This window comes from Tiliqua scincoides, chromosome 4 (genome assembly GCF_035046505.1).
Source record: "Tiliqua scincoides isolate rTilSci1 chromosome 4, rTilSci1.hap2, whole genome shotgun sequence".
NCBI classification, from domain to species: Eukaryota; Metazoa; Chordata; class Lepidosauria; order Squamata; family Scincidae; genus Tiliqua; species Tiliqua scincoides.
In genome coordinates, this window is record NC_089824.1 from 175649714 (window position 1) to 175665332 (window position 15619).

The window sequence follows — 15619 nt, forward strand, 5'->3', positions numbered from 1 at the left end:
TGGACTGGAACTGGACTCACTTTTGCTTGCTGCACTGGTGAGTTGCACAAGGGGGACTGATCAGCCTTAAGCGGCCACAAGGCCCAGTGGATTGGGATTTGGCAGAACATCACTGTAGCAGAAAGATAATGTGATCCCCTATTTGTGTGCACCTGCTTTTGTGAGCTTCATAAAGTCTGACTCTAGCGATGATGAGTTCTTGGGGTTTCCAGAAAACTAGAGTACTCAAACCTTTAAGTCTCTCCATTTGTTAATGACAGTGATAATGGTTCTTAATGCCACTGTTGACTGCTGTTCACTTTACAAGGTTCAAATGTTATTCTGTTATAGTTTATTAAATATTTTATTACACTATTTGGTTCAGAATATTTTTTTCCTGTTTTCCTCCTCTAAAAACTAGGTGCGTCTTATGGAGTGAAAAATATGGTATTTGGCAGAACAGCCGTCCCCACTGCAGAGGTGAGGGGAGCTCTGTTCCCCTCGCCTCTGGAAGGGCTTCTAAGCTCAGCAGAGGATGTCCATCCCTGGCCTCTGCCGGGCTCAAAAACACGCGACTTCCGGTTTCACAGAGAAATCGGAAGTGACATTTTTAATACGTTATAAGGCATTAGGAGGCCCAAGGGGTGCGTGCAGGGGTCCTGGACCCAATCCGTGGATAACTGAATCTGAGGATATGGGGTCCCCTTGTGTTGGTTTTTTTGTTTGTTTGTTTGTTTTGGTAATATACTGCAATGGTGGGCCAAGGACAGGGCTTGGTCTGAAAGTTCTCCAGAATCTGGCACAGACACTGTACATATTCACAATCTCATGTTCTCTCCCCATAGCGATTGTAGCTATTTAGAGCAGCACGGAGGCCCACAGAAGTGGCTGCAAGCCTCCTTGACCCTCCTGGAGGCCAGCACGACACCCGCCCCCCAGTAAGTTTAACAGCCCCTTGTTCCCGGCACTGCCATAATTGCTGCGGCACAAGTCGGGGCACCCATATCTGGGCCACTCCCTTTAAGGTGGAATGGCCCTCTTCCAGTTCCCCTGGTGGTCACAACCCACCAGTTTGGGAACCACTTGCCTAGGCCACGGCTCTCTGGCTAGAGAGACAGGACAGAGCTCATGTTCCATTAAGGTAGAGGTTCCCAAATGTGCTCCTGCCATAGTGCCCTTTGTCCATAGCACCCGTCACAGAAGCACCATCATGCTATTCCGGCCTGTGGAGCTGGGAAGAAGATGCAAGGTGCTGTTCCTGTGAATGTGCCACGGTACTCTCGGACACTGTGGCACACAGCTTGGGAACCACTGCATTAAGGCTAAAATCCTATGCAAATTTACTTGGGAGTAAGCCCTTTTGAACATAGTAAGACATATGACTGAGTAAATACGCATAGCCTGGCACTTTAATACGTTTTTTATATTTATTTGGGATATATTAAAATTTTTATATGTTGAATTTTAAAATTATTGCAACCTAATCCAAGAGTTTGGGATGAAAACTAACTAGATCTTTGAAAATTGTTGTATTTTATTTAAAGTAGAAATAAATAGCAGGAGAAGAAAACACGCTAATGAAGAAATTTGATGTTCTTACAGTCTTAATAGGGCACAGCTAAGGGAACATCAGCTCCTGCACTTCTAAATATACCAGTATACCACTGAATGTCACCTTCTCCGAGGCCTGAGAAATATTTCATTCAAAAACTGAGAGAGGTTCTCTGAACCATCAGTTCCTACTGAATGTAGGTGCCCATTTGGTTTACTAACTACCAATCTGCTTAACAAAGGACTAGACAGCTAGTAGCCTTAATGCCAGGTATGTCCCAGTCATTAGTTAACCAGGGCACTTAGGATGAGCATCTGGCCTGATATACCTGCTCTGCAGTGGCATCATTAGGGTTTGCACTACCCAGTGCAGAAGACCAGCATGTCACCCCCATGATGAACCTCCTCCCATCCAGTGCACATGGTAGCACCTAGACAATGGGCGTGGTGATGCACCATTGTCCCGCCCCACTGGTTTTTGGGCTGTAACTGTTGATAGAATAAAGATATTTCTATGTGGTTTGTTTCATTGCATTCTGCATGAAATTCCACATCAAAAGATATACAACATGATGGTATCATCCAAAAAATACCAAGATTTTAAAAATTTTGGCCAATAGTGGTGTCACCCCCCATGTGCATTACCCAGTGCGGCCCACACCCCTGTACCTCCTAATGATGCCACTGCTGCCCCATAGCACATCTGCTTAATATGCTACAGTTGCACCAACCTACCCTCAACTACGCTCCAATGGGAAGTGCTGTCAGTGTGGTGCAGCCTTGTGTTGCATTACTGAAAGAGGAATAACAACCTTTTGACTTCCAAATTCTGTTTAGCAGTATGGAAGTTCATCCCAGGTCAAAATACAGCAGTGAAATACCAAACTCATCATCTCACAGCAGGGGAAATTAAATCAGAACCGTACTTATTTGCAACTCTCGTTATCATTTGAAGTGAATTGCAAGGCTTAAACACGCATCTTTTGAGCAATCAGACATAATGCAAATGGGTTGTTTGATTCAAGGGCAGGAGTAAGAAGTAGCTGTGATGGCTGCTGGGAGCTGAGAGCAGGGAGGATGGGAGAAACAGAACCTTCCTGGGCTGCCACCAATCTCCCAGGCTTCAGTAGAAGAAAACATATACACATGGCAGTTATCTTGACGTACATTTCCCTCTGGTCCCTCTTGTAAAACCACAATATGTTCCATGAAGGGAAATCAGTTGTGTTAATTCCTGCTGGTGATAAAAATAAATAGGGTGAGGAACCTTGGAAGATGATGGAAACCAGAAACAGCCATTTGATCAGAGAAGCCTGACTGCATGCTGAATTAGGATGGGGCCCCAGTTCTTGAAAGATTATGAAATTTGCCTTTGTATTGAGCCAAAATACATTGAGTCAATGACACACTAAAACCAAAGAACTACTTGCTACTTTAAACAGCAAGCAAACATTTAACCCCCCCTTCCCAAAAAAATCTCCCTAACTTCTTGGGCAACTGGATCCTGGCATTGTGTACTTTTTTGTTGCCACCCCACATCATTTTCTGGCTTTTTGGGAAATAAACAAATGCTATAATGTCAGGACATGGGCAAGTTCTGAGATAATATAAAGGGGATTGTACATGCAGTTGCTGTCTTCAGCAATTGCAACAAATTTAATGTAAGTTGATTTGCAGGTGTGGCCTTTGCGCTGTTCCATCACCTTGCACGTGCAGAACCAGGTCAGTTATAATAATAATCTCATCTCCATGATACCTTTAAGTTCCTCACACTCATTAACATTTCATAATCATAATTAGCGAAATGGCCCCTGTGGTGAAGGAAAACGCGTGAATCCCGTTTCCATACATTTTAAGAAGCTTTCCCAATCTTTAATTTTTAGAGCAAGGAATGCTTACTGGTTCTCCACTTGCCTCAGGAGATTCCAACATCTTCTACCTCAAACGCAGCACACGTAAGAGGAAATTTGCATTTCTGCAACATACATGGTCTTTTAAAAACTTTTTCCTCATAAGTACACTCTACACATGGAAGAGAGAAGGGGACTATGTCACTGTATCAATCCTGACCCTGCTGAGCCCAACTGCTCCTGCCCCTGAACTCTGCACAAAGAGCTTAAGATCTGAGAAGGGACACCTGAAGCCACCTGAGGAGCGGCCCCAACACATTCAGCTGTAGGCGCTCCATGGAATTTGGAACTTCATTTGTTCATGGTTTCCAAACACATGGAATGCCTATGAGCGTACAGTTATATGCCCATACGTGCTCCCTTCAATCTCTGTATGGGTGGATGTTAGGGTTAGGACCAGTGGGCTGTGGTGACATCATAGGCATGACTAGCAGTGTGCTTCCACTCCTCCTCCCCTAATAATGTGAGCACATGGAGACAGTCCAAAATGACCTTTGGTCAATGCATTAATTGCCACTGTAACTGCTGTTTGCTTGCATGACTATCACAGAAGTGCACTATTTAAAGAGGGGAGGAAGTGGGAAAGAGCCCCCCTGCTGCAGGACAAATCTTATTATTTCTCAGGAGTACCAGGATGTCTGGCCAACTCACGGGTTCTACAAATCACTACAAACAACTAAAAGGGTCTCTGGGCTAGCTATGCGTGCCAAAGAAACAAATCCTTCTGCTTGAGAAGGGCGACCTTTTGATCCAATAACAATGCTATATTAGGAGATGTAATGAAGTGTTCAAGACAAATGCTCTTAAAAGACACTGCTTGGTTACAATGTACTCTTGAACATATCCAAGAGCAGGCCTTTAGACTGGGGTGAGAATCCATTGCAACAATGCCTTTAGTTTCACAGGCTCTGATTGGAGTAATGAGTGACACAACTCCCCCCCCCCCATCCCTGGCTCCTTCTGGTCATTCAGAAATGAGGCTTAAAATAACCTTCCTTAGAGGTTGAGCAGTTCTGCACTGTATCACTAGTGCCTATCATCACTCTCACACACACACAGGTAACCACTAGGGTTGAATTGATAGGGGAGTGCTATTCATGAACATTTTAGCAGCACTGATAGACACCCTTCTATAGCACTGTTTTTGGCCCTCCCCAATGAAACAGAGAAATATATGGTGCCACAGCCCTAGTAAACGCCCTAAAGACTATCCTGTCTTCTCGTAGCAATACATGCCACTGCACAAATACTTTTAAATTTATGTACACTCCCAGGATGTTAAAATCATTACGAACAGGCTACCTCCTCATTCCACAAACCACCACACTACTGCTGCTGGATCAGGACCTGCATAAGTATAGTATTTACAAAAACATGACTATTAGCCTGGATAAATCCTCCAATAAGCTAATAACCCCTGGGTCACCTCTTTTCCCTTGGATTATTTAGAAGAGATTAATTACATGCACAAGCCATCCAGAAAGGATGAACAAAGCTAGGAAACAAAACCACAAATTCACCAACTAACTCATGACTGCATTTCTCAGAGAAAAAAGGCATGTAAAGGACTTGGATTCCACCAATGCATCTTGGAGCCATTTGATTGTGGGGCGGAGTGCATCAGTGGCCTGTGACATTTGGAATATTTAAACTGGGAACTTCCTGTACAGCCTCTCCCAAAATAGCCCCACCTCTGATTCCTCCCTGACCGAGACATGGCCTCAGGCAGCTAGATTCCCAGATCTCCTAAACTGGAAGATATGCCTGGCAGAAAGTAAAAGAGGCAAGTCTTTAGGAAGCTTAATAGGGCCTGGAGGCAAGGCAGTCACTGCCAGCAGGGAGTGAAAGGAAGGATTGACGGAAGGGGTTGGCACCTTGCCTGGTCTCCATCAGTGTTTACAGCTAAAACTGAATGGACAAGTGGAATAATTCTTCCATTAGCATACTAGAACCACTGCACATGTTTATTGTACTGGTTAGCACAAACCATTTTAGTTATACCTGTGAAATAATAAGCGTGCACAGCAAATGCATGTCCAGTCATGTGCATTTTACAGGTGTGTGCACCAAACAGCTGTGATTGGCCATGGAGCCCTTGTTAGTTAGTTAGTTGGCAACCTTCAGTCTCAAAAGACTATGGTATCACGCTCTGAAAGGTGGTTCTGGAACAGCGTCTAGTGTGGCTGAAAAGGCCAGTTCGGGAGTGACAATCCCTTCCACACTGGGAGCAAGTGCAGTCTGTCCCTGGCCTGTCTCCCTGGCTATGGGCCTTCCTTCTTTGCCTCTTAGCCTCAGACTGTTGGTCAAGTGTCTCTTCAAACTGGGAAAGGCCATGTTGCACAGCCTGCCTCCAAGCGGGCCGCTCAGAGGCCAGGGTTTCCCACTTGTTGAGGTCCACTCCTAAGGCCTTCAGATCCCTCTTGCAGATGTCCTTGTATCGCAGCTGTGGTCTACCCGTAGGGCGCTTTCCTTGCACGAGTTCTCCATAGAGGAGATCCTTTGGGATCCGGCCATCATCCATTCTCACGACATGACCGAGCCAACGCAGGCGTCTCTGTTTCAGCAGTGTATACATGCTAGGGATTCCAGCATGTTCCAGGACTGTGTTGTTTGGAACTTTGTCCTGCCAGGTGATGCCGAGAATACGTCGGAGGCAGCGCATGTGGAAAGCATTCAGTTTCCTGTCCTGTTGTGAGTGAAGAGTCCATGACTCGCTGCAGTACAGAAGTGTACTCAGGACACAAGCTCTGTAGACCTGGATCTTGGTATGTTCCGTCAGCTTCTTGTTGGACCAGACTCTCTTTGTGAGTCTGGAAAATGTGGTAGCTGCTTTACCGATGCATTTGTTTAGCTCGGTATCGAGAGAAAGAGTGTCAGAGATCGTTGAGCCAAGGTACACAAAGTCATGGACAACCTCCAGTTCATGTGCAGAGATTGTAATGCAGGGAGGTGAGTCCACATCCTGAACCATGACCTGTGTTTACTTCAGGCTGATTGTCAGTCCAAAATCTTGGCAGGCCTTGCTAAAACGATCCATGAGCTGCTAGAGATCTTTGGCAGAGTGGGTAGTGATAGCTGCATCGTCGGCAAAGAGGAAGTCATGCAGACATTTCAGCTGGACTTTGGACTTTGCTCTCAGTCTGGAGAGGTTGAAGAGCTTTCCATCTGATCTGGTCCGGAGATAGATGCCTTCTGTTGTAGTTCCAAAGGCCTGCTTCAGCAGGACAGTGAAGAAGATCCCAAACAAGGTTGGTGCAAGAACACAGCCCTGCTTCACACCGCTTCAGATGTCAAAGGGGTCTGATGTGGAGCCATCAAAGACAACAGTGCCCTTCATGTCCTTGTGGAAGGATCTGATGATGCTGAGGAGCCTGGGTGGACATCCAATCTTGGGGAGAATCTTGAAGAGGCCATCCCTGCTGACCAGGTCGAAAGCCTTCGTGAGATCTATGAAGGCTATAAAGTGTGGCTGTCGTTGTTCCCTGCATTTCTCCTGCAGTTGTCTAAGGGAGAATACCATATCAGTGGTGGACCTGTTGGCTCGGAATCCACACTGTGATTCTGGATAAACGCTCTCTGCAAGTACCTGGAGCCTCTTTAGTGCAACTCGGGCAAACAACTTTCCTACAACGCTAAGGAGAGAGATGCCACGGTAGTTGTTGCAGTCACCCCTGTCGCCTTTGTTCTTGTACAGCGTGATGATGTTTGCATCCCTCATGTCTTGAGGTACTCCACCTTCTCTCCAGCAGAGACAAAGGATTTCATGCAGCTCAGTGCCATGGAGCCATGGAGCTCCATTGCATTGCATATAAGGCCATGGAGCCCTTATGGAGGTGACTTCTTTGTCCTCCAACACTGCTGCTGAAGAACTGGAGAAGGCAGGAGTTAGTGCAATCCTGATCCTAGTGGCTGTTCTGAAAGGAGAGTGAGTAGGAAAATTTCTCTCGGCTGACGCTTTTTGATAGCACATCTTCAGAACAGGCATGTAGAGGATCTTCCCCCCCCCCTCTCTCTCTCTCTCTCTCTCTCTCTCTCTCTCTCTCTCTCTCACACACACACACACACACACACACACACACACACACACAGAGCCCAGTTTTGAAGATACACCAGCTGGGAAACAAAACAACCTGCAGTTGTAGTTCCAGTGGCATCGCTAGGTGGTGCGAGGGGTGCAGGCTGCACCAGGTGAGGCATCACCACTGGCCAAAATTTTTTAATCTTGGTGTTTTTGAATAATATGTTATATATCATTCGATGTGGGATTTCATGCAGAATGCATTGAAACAAACCACATTGAAATTTCTCTATACTGTCAAAAGTTATAGCCAAAATACCAGTGGGGGAGGGCAACGATGCATCACTACACCCACCACCAGGGGCGTTGCCCCACCCACTACATGGGAGGAGGTCCATCATGGGGGTAAAGTGCTGGCCTCCTGCACCGGATGACGCAAACCCTACTGTGTGGCTGCCACATCAAGTGCTTCATTCCCTACAGAAGGAAAGGAGAAACAGGTGGCATAAGTGGAGTAGCCAGTAACTATCAGTAGCATTGGATACACTGGTGTGTTACACAGGCACTAGTGAGCTTGTATAGCACATTGGGTAAGAGCCTGAGCTGTGAATTGAGACTTTCCTGGTTCATACCCCAACCATGGACTCGCCATAGGCAAGCCACTCTTTCACTCTCACCCCCCCCCCCAGCTGCAACCTGGGGATATCTATCCTTACTGACCTTGCAGGGTTGTGGTAAGGATTACATCAAGACTTGGAGTGTGCAAAACATCTCTCAAGTGCTATACAAATGCCAAGGATTATTCTTAACTCAATGCACATTTGCAGTGCTCTCCGACTTAGGGCGCAATCCTAACCCACTTTCCAGCACCAGTATAAGGGCAATGCAGCTCCGAGGTAAGGGAACAAACATTCCCTTCCTTTGAGGAGGGCTCCATGAGTGCCACCCAGCTGCAGGATGAAGCACACGTCCCATTGGCACAGCTATGCCAGTGCTGAAAAGTTGGTTAGGATTTGAGCCTTTTTAAAATATACATCTATCTTGGCCCCTGTATATGGAGAGACACTTCCTGAAACTGCTTTTTAAAAGTCAGGTAAGTTGAGGATAATCATTCTAAAGAGGGAATTCATACAAAGATTCTATGATGGGAAGCCCATTGAAAATCTCCTACAGTTGTGCTGCTTTGATCCATTGGAGCAGGAGCAACACGTCTCACATCACCTCCGTATATCATACACACATCATCTCTGCATATTCAGAACACTGCCACATTTCTTTGTCTTTACCACAGGGAGTCTTGGAATGAATGCCCTGCTTGTGGTTGCATTGCATGTCATCCAACTGTATGTTCTCTAAAGCAGAATGCTGAAGTACACCTGAGTGAGGGCCAAACTACACATTATGCTGAAGGCATGATTGGGTTCTGTGCACTTGGTTTTTATAAGTTAAACTACACCCAGGGGGCAGGAGGGGAAAAATCAGGACTGCAGCTCAGAGGAAGGAGTGTTTAACCCCTTCATGATGTATCACAGCCCTGACAAATATCATGTTCTTAAAACTGCTGACTCTAGGAAGGAGAGCTGCAGCAAGCAGAACTGACAGCAGCTTTATGGAGGACTGGATTTTTGTCATGGCTGCAGCATGATGTAAAAGGGTAAAATACTCATGCCCCATGGCCCTGATTCTGTTCACCCTGCACCTATAGCTGCTGTTACCTTACAAAACTAAAAAAAAAAAGAGCCAAAGTAGCAATGGCATAATTAATGGAACACATACAGTGTACTTCCATTAAAGTTCACTCTTCAAGGTGCCCTCCTCAAAATTAAGGGGAAAGGTAGGGTACACATTTGTAAAAATTAATAATAATAAACAAATACCTTTAAGCATATGTCTCTGATGTACTCCAGAATACCTAACACAATGAACACTGTTAGAAAGTAATGGATTCTGGTTGAAACTCCAAGGGGTTAAAAAGGTAAGATCTTTAACACTCAATTCAGCTCACAAGTCTTCAGGTTGCTTCTTTACCTATTGCCTACATGAGTGTGTCCCTACTTCCCTTCTCTACACACTTTTTGAACTTCACATTCAAGAAATATCAGAATATACAAATTAGGTCCATGCAACTCTGGCATATTTGAAGACTGGTGTTGATAGGACAAGGATGCCATCCATTCACAGAGCCCTATGCCAACGTGAAACTACACAGTAGTACCCCATCACTTAATGGACAATCATTACATCAACAGAAAACATTCAACAAGAAATATGCCCATTTGGCAGCAGTTCTTACTGTCTGGCAGGAGAATGGCAGGAAGGGTGGATTTTATGGGATGCAGAGTGCTCTCTTAATAACAGCAATAAAAGAAGGCACTTATATAGCACTTTGCATGTTCACAATGCTGAACAAACACTAATTTTGTGAGGCAGAGTTAATTAACGCTGCTTCTTTTTGCCACACAGTGAGGCAGTTATTTGGCACACATATTAAAGGAACAGGCACTAGTCCCCTTCCTGAGTCATAGACTGATCCACCACTGTCTTCATCACACACACCAGTTGTTTTGAACACTCAACCACTGTTTGAAACAGACCAGCCTTGCAAGCACATTATACTATGAGCTGGGGGCTCATGACTAGATGAAGTCTATGGAACTAGAATGTATGAGAAAAGATTAGGAGGTTCTAGGCTGGCCCCAGCAAGTACATGCACACCTTCTAACCACAAGGCAATCCCACAATCCTTCCCACCTTCTAGCCAAGTGCAGTATCTCTTCTCCTGTTTTTTGTTATGGAAAAAGGCAAGTAGCCATTCTCCAAATAAGCAGCAACGTTTTAACAGATGTAAACAATAAATAAATACTTCCTTAGTCTTGTCCAGCCTGTATTATCTCTCCCCCTTTTTGTAGCTCTATGTTAATATAATCCTATGTATATCTACTCAGAAATAAGCTCATTGAGTTTAATGGAACTTTCTCTTATATAAGTTGCAGCCTTGATACATAAGAACAGCCCCACTGGATCAGGCCATAGGCCCATCTAGTCCAGCTTCCTGTATCTCACAGCGGCCCACCAAATGCCCCAGGGAGCACACCAGATAACAAGAGACCTCATCCTGGTGCCCTCCCTTGCATCTGGCATTCTGACATAACCCATTTCTAAAATCAGGAGGTTGCACTTACACATCATGGCTTGTAACCCGTAATGGATTTTTCCTACAGAAACTTGTCCAATCTCCTTTTAAAGACGTCCAGGCCAGACGCCATCACCACATCCTATGGCAAAGAGTTTCACAGACCAACCACACGCTGAGTAAAGAAATATTTTCTTTTGTCTGTTCTAACTCTCCCAACACACAATTTTAGTGGATGTCCCCTGGTTCTGGTGTTGTGTGAGAGTGTAAAGAGCATCTCTCTATCCACTCTGTCCATCCCCTGCATAATTTTGTATGTCTCAATCATGTCCCCCCTCAGGCGCCTCTTTTCTAGTCTGAAGAGGCCCAAATGCCGTAGCCTTTCCTCATAAGGAAGGTGCCCCAGCCCAGTAATCATCTTAGTCGCTCTCTTTTGCACCTTTCCCATTTCCACTATGTCTTCTTTGAGATGCGGCAACCAGAACTGGACACAATACTCCAGGTGTGGCCTTACCATCGATTTGTACAACGGCATTATAATATTAGCTGTTTTGTTCTCAATACCTTTTCTAATGATCCCAAGCATAGAATTGGCCTTCTTTACTGCCACCGCACATTGGGTTGACACTTTCATAGACTTGTCCACCACCACCCCAAGATCTCTCTCCTGATCTGTCACAGACAGCTCAGAACCCACCAGCCTATATGTAAAGTTTTGATTTTGATGGTAAGGATTGCAGCCCAGTATTTTTGAATAGATTCATACTTAATTTGTCTAAGGTGAGGTCACAAATAACGTGATTAGAAACAAGGCAACATTCATATACTGTCCAGGGCCAAATTACACATGGCATTCATTTATGGGCAGTTTTTTCATCAGATGAGGTTTTCTTTTACAAAGAGTAGCAGTCTTCTGAGTGGGGAAGTGGGAGCTTCATAACCCCTTCCCTCCAGCAGCTGTTCCACTTACGGTTCTTTCCAGTCGTTTTTTCTCCTGAAGAGAAAAGGGTATGGGTATTGTGGGTCATGAAGAGCAGAGGTTTCTCTAGAGCAGTGGTTCTCAAACTGTGGGTTGGGACCCACTTGGTGGGTCGCAATCCGATTTCTGGTGGGTCGTGAGAAGCTGACGGCAACCATATTGGAAGATGGGAAAAGACCTAGGCGGTGCCATTTTGGAAGTGGGCAAAGACTGGGTGTCGCCATTTTAAGCTTCCCAGCATTGAGACGTAACTAAGAGCGGCTTGCAAATGCGCAAAGAAAGCAGCATAGTGCATTTCCTCAGAAAGCGTGCTGCTGCCTTCCAGCTGGACCTCCCTCTGTACTTGGAGGCTTTCCTCAGGGGGGCCAATCATGGAGTGCAGGCTTGGATTGCAGGCAAAGAAGGACTGGGAGAGACGCGGATGAGCCAGCCAGGCTTCTCCCCACCAACCTCTGTCAGCTTGGCTGCCTTGTTGGGATGGGCTGCCTTGGGGTTGCAAGACAGAGCAGCTCCCCCTCCCTGCAGCTGGACTGGGCTGGAGAGTGTAGGTGGAGACCTGAACATAGGGCTTGGGTGAGATCTCCCCTCTTGTGAGCCTCCCTGGAAAGCAGCATCACTGCCGCCACCACCCCATTGCCGTTCTCGTCGTCTGCATCACGACCTCTCTCCCCCTCTGAAATTGCCTGGAAGCCACGATCCTTTCCTGCCCTGGCTAGCACGTCCTCTCTTTATATCTTTGCTGGGGTGAGGGGGGGGTCCCTGGTTGCCTGGCTGCTGAGAGAGCAGCCAGGAGGTGGGGGAGGAGGGAGGGCAAGCCTGGCATGTGAGGGGGAGCACCCAGGGAGAGTGCTGCTCCCCCAGCCGCTTCTCTGATGTGCACCCTTCCCCTCTTCTTACTTCTCTCTTAGACTGCAATTCTGTCTACTCTTACCCGGGGGTAAGGCCCATTGCCAATAATGGGAGTCAATTCTGAGTAGATGTGCTTGGGCTTGGGGGAGATGAGGGGAAGCGTCCCTGCTAATCTTCCTTCTGAGGGGGATACTACTACTTTTTTATTTCCTTTATTTACAAAAACTCAAGTTACTTCTTATATTGAGGTGCATGAGTAGAGTGCACTTGTTTCTGGCTAATGCTATGCACAGTATCAACAGCCACATCAATGTTCGTTAGTTTTAAGCGCAATACGAGAAGTATCTTGAGATTTTGTAAAGACAGAAATAAAAACAGTAGTAAATAAATACACAAATATTTTGTTCCAGATGTTTTATTTTTTGCTTGTTAGCAATGGTAGTGAGGGCAGGGAGAATTGGAAGAAGCTTCTGAGCTGGAATACTGCCCTTGTCATTTACAGTTTGAGTTTCTAGGTAGGAACTTCCTGCTTGATGACATCACTTCCGGCTCTGACATCACAGTGATGGCACTTCCTGTTGATGATGTCATTTCTGGCTATGACATCACTTCCAATGGGCCCCAGACAGATTATCATTCTCAGAAGTGGGTCCCGGGCTAAAAAGGGTGAAAACCACTGCTCTGGAGGCTGAATCACACCTGGCACTTTGATATAAGCAGATCCAAAACACTATAAGAGAAAATATTGTTTTGTTTTTAAAATTAAAACTCTCTCTCTCTCTCTCTGCAATGTCAGTGGCTCTTTCATTCCAAAACACACATCAGAAGTTTGACCCCACATTTGCTCCCTAATACATGCATCAGAACAGTAAAAATGAAAACAGTATGGAAATTCTCACAATGCACAATACTGTATACACACCCTCATACACAAGGACAGGCCTGCTCATCTATAAACATAACATGGGAATCAGACTCCAGTGATGATGGAGAGGGGTGGTGAGGAAGGGGCTTGAAAAATCTGCAGCTTTTAGCTTTCCAAATGTTGGCAGTTACACAGTGGCAGCACTTGGCCCCTTTTCTCTGAAGCAATTCTCTGAAAAGTGCAGGTGCACAACAAATGAAGAACAACTAAATACAATCTGAAGCATAAGGATGTCTCAGACCAGAAAAACAAGGCTTTGAGTCCTCCAGCTATGATGTAAGTGTGTGCGTGAAGCTGGCCCATGCTGTAGCTGTCCCCAGAGGCAAAGGACAGGATGCCAGCCTCGGAATCTAGCAGCCTCCCCCAGCACTGCCACAGCCTTCATGCTCAGCTGTGCAGCCATGGCCAAGGAAAGCCAATAGGGTCTTTTTGTGACCCGAGCTCACATTAGCTGTGCTGAGCTGTCATGTCTGGTCCATCAGTTGATAATCTGCCTGCAGGTCTGCCACCTCCACAGAAAGACTGTCCATAGTGCAATGTCATACAGAGGAACTACACAATTACAGATTTGGGCCTTTAATGCAGCCTGGGTGCAAAGTTGTGGGGGAAAAGTGGGTCTCACCTAGAGGTTTAAGGAGCAAATGCACCATTGGGTTTCTTGCAACCCTAATCAGCCAACAGAAGTATTTTTGGCTTCTGCACCTTTGGGTGGCCTGGGGCACCCATCAACATGCCAGTGAAAGTCTGCCTGTGCCATCACTACTTTATCTCCTTTCGCCTTTTCCTCTACACCTGACACTGATACTCAGCTTGATGATGGATTCCTAATCTTTAAAATCCGGATGAATGAATAGACAGGGAGAGCAGGAAGCCAAAAATTACAGGGTAAACCTGAAAATTACAAACAGAGTTACTTCTGGCTCAGATTGACCAGATACTATCTGAACTGAAGAGGCACTACAGTGTACAGTTTCTAAGGAAACTGGAGGGAAGCCAAGTCAAATGAGCAAGAAGAAGAAGAAATTGTGATAAAGGAAGATCAAAATACCAGCAGTTTAGAGGAGCTCCTGTTGGGGGGAGGCAGAGTGGTAATGTGAGGAATGAAGCATCTGACAGAGCTGAGAAAAGGCTTTGCCTTGCCTGATCCGAAATGCTTGGCCTCAACAAGCAAGTGACTTTCTGCTGACTGATGAGCTGGTGCCTCCAGCACTCAGCGTTCAAAGGGATTTGAGAACTGCCTGGAATGGAGAAGAAGAAAGCCTTTCTCGACAAACATTTATTTCTTGCTGCACCCAATAAATGGAACTGTTGTCCATCAAAGATTATTAAGTTGAAATAGACGGGTTCACTTTTAAGGTGCCACAAAACTGTTGCTTTTGCAGCAATAGACTAAGGGCCCAATCCTAACTAACCTTTCAGCACCGGTGCAGCCACAATGCAGCCCCAAAGTAAGGGAACAAATGTTCCCATACCTTGAGGAGACCACTATGACTGCCTCCCCACTACAGGATGTGCTGGCACTGGAAAATTGGATAGGATTTGGCACTAACACAGCTGGCCTTCTGGACTTTATTGATGCATTACATATTTACCCTGCCTTTCCTCAAAGGAGCTCAGGATCGTGTCCATGGCACTTTTTCCACCCCCAACAGGTGGAATGGCTTAGATCAAAAGAGTAGTCCAAGATCATGCTTTCTGCCTATGTGAGAATTTGAACCTGGGTTTCCATTCTGCCCTACTGGCATTTGCAAAGCATAATCTAGTACAATGACAGCTTTTGATCTGAAATATTTGATCTCATTGATAGGACCAGAGGACAGAGCTAAGGCAAGGGGAGTTGGTAGTTTAAGGCTGGCATGACAGCAGGACTTGGCAGGTCATGGATGGAGCCTGGCAGAACCTGGAATTTACTTGTTTGCTTGGGTTTGTTTGTTTTTCAGATCCAAACACCAGTAATTTGATGGAGTATAAATGTTTCCTGGCTAGACCCATAAAATACTGGCTGTCTTGCAAGCTTAAGCCGGAGTGAGCCTACTGGCGATCTGCAGTATGGGTCTGGCTAGAACAGTGATTTTCAACCTTTTTCATCTCACGGCACACTGACAAAGTACTCAAATTGTCAAGGCACACCTTGCTGTTGGTGGGGGGCTCATATCCCTAATGGTCCTATTAACAAATGACTCTCCACCAAACTCCTGTGGCATACCTGGGGACCATTCGCGGCACACCAGGGTGCCACGGCACAGTGGTTGAAAATGGCTGAGCTAGAACAATT